Source organism: Coregonus clupeaformis, chromosome 17 (genome assembly GCF_020615455.1).
Source record: "Coregonus clupeaformis isolate EN_2021a chromosome 17, ASM2061545v1, whole genome shotgun sequence".
NCBI lineage: Eukaryota > Metazoa > Chordata > Actinopteri > Salmoniformes > Salmonidae > Coregonus > Coregonus clupeaformis.
Window position 1 is genome coordinate 34176382 of NC_059208.1, and position 6017 is coordinate 34182398.

Consider the following 6017-nt stretch of genomic DNA (forward strand, 5'->3'; position numbering starts at 1 on the left):
ACCACCAAGCAAGCGGCACCATGAAGACCAAGGAGCTCTCCAAACAGGTCAGGGACAAAGTTGTGGAGAAGTACAGATCAGGGTTGGGTTCTAAAAAAATATCAGAAACTTGGAACATCCCACGGAGCACCATTAAATCCATTATTTAAAAATGGAAAGAATATGGCACCACAACAAACCTCCTCTCCATGACAGACGCAGGAGGGGGGCCGCTAACTTCTATCCACTCCCGTCTGACCAACGCTCTATAACCAGCGCCTCATCCGTTTCCAGTGCCAGTTTTTTATCCAACGAGAGGCTGGGCAGATGTAAGCGCGGAGGTGGCCGCGGTCACGTGTACCGACGAGATGCCGTACACGACGGGGTAAGAAGAAACGACAACCAGAGGCAGAGGGGGCCGTTCACACGGTCCCAGAACCCACGGGACTTTAATTTATCAAGCAAGATATTGAGTCCTGCCCATGTCTCCTTACTTAATAAAGGGTTATCTTTTGTGCCTACAACTCAGTGCAACGATTTCGATGTTAATGTAGACATGTTTAAGTTTTTTAGAAACATCCGTTTAAAGGAATACTTCAGCTCCCCTAATTGTGATATTTCAACTGAACATGTAGGTGGCTCACCTGCACATACTCCGACTCCTTTCAGAAGTAAGAGTTATTTTGTACCTCCAGCCAATCGCAATCACTCTATTGAGACGTATTGCAGACTCATTGAAAAAGATGTTGGTAATCTCCTTAAGAACAAACAGGAGTACATATCTTTTCAAAATTTACCCAAGGATGAAAAACAAGCTTTGCTTGATTTACAATCCGATACGTTAGTTCTTACCCACCCTGCTGATAAGGGTGGGTCAGTTGTACTCATGGATAGTACAGTTTATGTAAATGAGTGTCACAGACAACTGCTTGACAACACCTTTTACAAGAAACTCAGAAGTGACCCCACTTCCCAATTTCAGAACACTATCTGTTCTGTCCTAGATGGATATTTAAGTTCTGGTCAAATCACCAAAAAAGAACACGATTTTTTGGCTATTCAACACCCTAAAATTGCTACTTTTTATACTTTGCCGAAATTACACAAGAATGTTACAAAACCTCCAGGGCGCCCTATTGTAGCAGGTATTGATGCAGTAACAGCCCCTTTATCGACCTATGTTGACTTTTTTATTTAGACCTCTCGCAGAACAGCTCCCCTCCTTTGTAAAGGACACCAGCAGTATGATCTCTATTGTTGAATCTCTTGATCCTCTCCCTGATAATACCTTGTTAGTTACTTTTGATGTTAAGTCGTTATACACGAATATTCCACACGAGGGCGGTATTGAAGCCATGGAACATTTTCTTCTGCAATGTGACCCTAATGAACTACCTTCCAGTGCATGCATTATAACATTGCCTGAAATAGTACTCACACACAACTACTTTATGTTTCTAAATGATTTCTTTATTCAGACGAAGGGTACAGCTATGGGATCCCCTATGGCTCCTAACTATGCTAATTTGTATGTGGGTTACATTGATAAACAGTCCATTTTCAATCCTCTAAAAACATTTTTTATTGACTAACATTATTATTTGGAAACTGTACATTGATGATATTTTTGTTCTATGGAGGGGTGATTCTAAACAGCTCCAGGCATTCCATGCTTTTCTTAACTCTTGTTCTGAGCACCTGAGATTTACTATGCAATCTGACACACGTCAAATCAGTTTCCTTGATCTTCTGATTTTGAGTGAGGATAATGTTCTATACACTGATCTTTACAGGAAACCTACTGATCGTAACAGTTTGAGGGCTGATAGCTGTCACCCACTTCCCTTGAAAAACAGTTTGCCTTACAGCCAATTCTGTCGAATCAAAATAATTTGTAAAAAACAATCATATTTCATATTGCTCCCACAGTTGATTTCTTCAAACCATTAAGATAATAAGATTATAATTTTTTTTTTTTTGTATCTGTGTTAGTAATCTTCTCTCTAACACAGGGTTCTTCAATTCCGGTCCTGGAGTTCAGATACAAAAAAAAATAATTTTTTCCCTCACTGTATGCCCTTATTAAGCCAAATGTTAAAGCCAGCATCCAGCAATCCTGGCCCAAAATCTGGGTTGTTAAGAATCGTGGTAAGAGCAGAGGTTAGTTTGGACCTTCCCAAAAAACGTTGAACTGACCTCCATGCTTTGAGTGTGTTAAGTGTAATGGGATTATTGCAGTGATCTTTTACAGACTTGAAACTTCTGAAAAATAAAAGATCCTGCAAGGGGTATTTTGAAAAAGAAGTCTCAATGTCTAACCAAATAGAGGAATCATCATTTGTGATCCAGTCAGAAATATAACATAAGTGGGCACACCACTGATAAAAACCTAATATTGGGCAGATCCAAGCCGCCCATAGAACCTGGCAGCTGCAATATTGCCATCTTAAGTATTGGCTTGCGTTTACTCCATATGAAGGAACTTAACCAGCCATTTAAATATTTTAATACCTTATTGGAAAGTAAGACTGGGATCATTTGGATTGGGTAAAGTAGTCTAGGTAAAATGTTCATTTTCAAGAGGGATATTCTACCCAACCATGATATCAGAAGAGAGTTCCAGCGCTCCAGATCCTGTCTTATTGTATCAAACAAGGGAACAAAATTGGCTTTGTAAATTTTCTGGAATTTAGGAGTTACGAATATACCCAGATATGTAAAACCTGAGGGAGACCATTTAAAAGGAAAGGGGGTAGAGGTAGTAGGGACAGAGCTAAGACTACCAAGTGGCATAGCCTTTGATTTAGTTAAATTAATCTTGTAGTCTGAGAATTCACTGAACAATTAAATAATATTAACAAGAGATGTAATTGAAGTCTCGGGGCTAGAGATGAATATCAGAACATCATCAGCATACAAGCGTATTTTATGATGAGCGTAGACCCTGTCTAGCAGGTGTTACTCTGATGGCCTCAGCCAGTGGTTCCATAGTGAGTGCAAATAGGAGAGGGGACAAAGCACAGCCCTTCCTGGAACCTCTGAAGCTATTTGACCATAGCCCATTAGTAAGGACAGCAGCCTGAGGGTCATCATATAAAACCTTAACCCATTTTATAAAGTTGTCCCCTAGACCAAATTTAGTCAGAGCAAAGAATAAGTAGGACCACTCCACATGGTCAAATACTTTCTCAGCATCTAGGGAGAGCACAAGACCATCCATAGCACTTTGTTGATAGGCTTGAATAACATTAAGAAGCCACCTGACATTGTTACATGACTTATGGCCCTTATTGAAGCCAGTTTGGTCCTCTTTCAGAATTAGTGGCAATAAGTACTCTAGTCGTGTGGATAGGATTTTAGAAAGCAATTTTCTATCCACATTCAGAAGGGCAATGGGTCTGTACGAGAAACAAGACTCTGGACATTTTCACTTTTTGAGAATAAATGATATGTTGGCTAACCTCAGCGTTTGAGGGAGGTGGTCATTTGAAAATGTGTGGTTAAACATACAGTGCCTTGCAAAAGTATTAAACCCCCTTGGCATTTTTCCTATTTTGTTGCATTAACCTGTAATTTCAATGGATTTTTATTTGGATTTCATGTAATGGACATACACAAATAGTCTAAATTGGTGAAGTGAAATGAAAAAAATAACTTGTTTCAAAAACATCTCTTTTTTTTTTATACGGAAAAGTGGTGCATGCATATGTATTCACCCCCTTTGCTATGAAGCCCATAAATAAGATCTGGTGTAAACAATTACCTTCAGAAGTCACATAATTAGATAGATTGCACACAGGTGGACTTTATTTAAGTGTCACATGATCTGTCACATGATCTCAGTATATATACACCTGTTCTGAAAGGCCCCAGAGTCTGCAACACCACTAAGCAAGGGGCACCACCAAGCAAGCGGCACCATGAAGACCAAGGAGCTCTCCAAACAGGTCAGGGACAAAGTTGTGGAAAAGTACAGATCAGGGTGGGTTATAAAAAAATATCCGAAACTTTGAACATCCCACGGAGCACCATTAAATCCATTATTAAAAAATTGAAAGAATATGGCACCACAACAAACCTACCAAGATAGGCTCGCCCATCAAAACTCACGGACCAGGCAAGGAGGGCAATAATCAGAGAGGCAACAAAGAGACCAAAGATAACCCTGAAGGAGCTGCAAAGCTCCACAGCGGAGATTGGAGTATCTGTCCATAGGACCACTTTAAGCCGTACACTCCACAGAGCTGGGCTTTACGGAAGAGTGGCCAGAAAAAAAAGCCATTGCTTAAAGAAAAAAATAAGCAAACACGTTTGGTGTTCGCCAAAAGGCATGTGGGAGACTCTCCAAACATATGGAAGATGGCACTCTGGTCAGATGAGACTAAAATTGAGCTTTATGGCCTTCAAGGAAAACGTTATGTCTGGCACAAACCCAAAACCTCTCATCACCCCGAAAAACACCATGTTTTTCATCGGCAGGGACTGGGAAACTGGTCAGAATTGAAGGAATGATGGATGGTGCTAAATACAGGGAAATTCTTGGGGGAAACCTGTTTCAGTCTTCCAGAGATTTGAGACTTGGCTTAGTCAAAGCCCAGAACTCAATCCAATTGAGAATCTGTGGTATGACTTAAAGATTGCTGTACACCAGCGGAACCCATCCAACTTGAAGGAGCTGGAGCAGTTTTGCCTTGAAGAATGGGCAAAAATCCCAGTGGCTAGATGTGCCAAGCTTATAGAGACATACCCCAAGAGACTTGCAGCTGTAATTGCTGCAAAAGGTGGCTCTACAAAGTATTTACTTTGGGGGGTGAATAGTTATGCACCCTCAAGTTCTGTTTTTTTTTGTCTTATTTCTTGTTTGCTTCACAATAAAACATATTTTGCATCTTCAAAGTGGTAGGCATGTTGTGTAAATCAAATGATACAAACCCCCCAAAAATGCATTTTAATTCCAGGTTGTAGGCAACAAAATAGAAAAAATGCCAAGGGGGGTGAATACTTTCGCAAGCCACTGTATCAAGCAATTGCTCAAGGATCAGGCCATGGAACTCCTTATAGAACTCACTACAAAACCTGTCTGGTCCTGGGGCCCTACCATTAAGGAGAGACCTCTGTTCTTCAGAAATAGTAGAGAGCTCAATCTTAGAAAATAAGTCCATTAGTTTGAATGCATCATTTGTCAGTTCTGAGGCATAAAGATTTGTATAACATTTCTTCAATGACTCATTTATCAATTTATTTTCATATAAATGGTTGTCATCAGAATCAGTAATAGTAGCAATTGACTGGGAGTCAGCTCTCTTTTTAGCTAGGTATGCCAAATATTTTCCTGGTTTATCGCCATGTTCATAAAGCTAATTTTCTTTTCAGCGTCCTGTGTTTGGAGAGAGTCCAACGTTGATCTAAGGACTGATATTTCCTTTAATAGGGCAGGAGTGGGAATTTTAATGTAGTCCTTCTCTTTAGTTCCTAATTCAACCTCTAATGTTTTTTGTTTTTCATGTTTTTTCCGCCTCTTACTGGCTGAGTATGAGTATACAAAATCAGACCCCTGGCATACGCTTTACAGGTTTCCCAAAGGAGTGAGGGGTTATCTGTTAATAGAGGAAAGTGCTTTAAACTCTGTAATAAATTATGACGTAAATGTATGGTCTTTAAGAATGGTTGTATTCAATCTCCAATGTCTTGATGGATTGGGTGCCCTTTTGAGTTTTATGTCCAGCATCACCTCAGCATGATCAGATATGACTATGCTTCCTATATTAGCAGATACGACAGACTGCAAAGACATCATGGGCATAAAAAGTAATCTATTCTAGTCTGACATCCACGAGGTGCAGAGAAAAAGGTGAATTCTCTGTTGGAGGGATGAAAGGTTCTCCAAACCTCAGCATACCCCAGATCATCACATATAGCTTTAAGCGACCTAGATTGAGGAGAGGGTGAAGCTATGCCGCTGGGAAACTTGTCAATAAGGGGGTTCAACAAACAATTAAAATCTCCTCCAACCTCCGCAGTGTCTGAATTTTAATTCA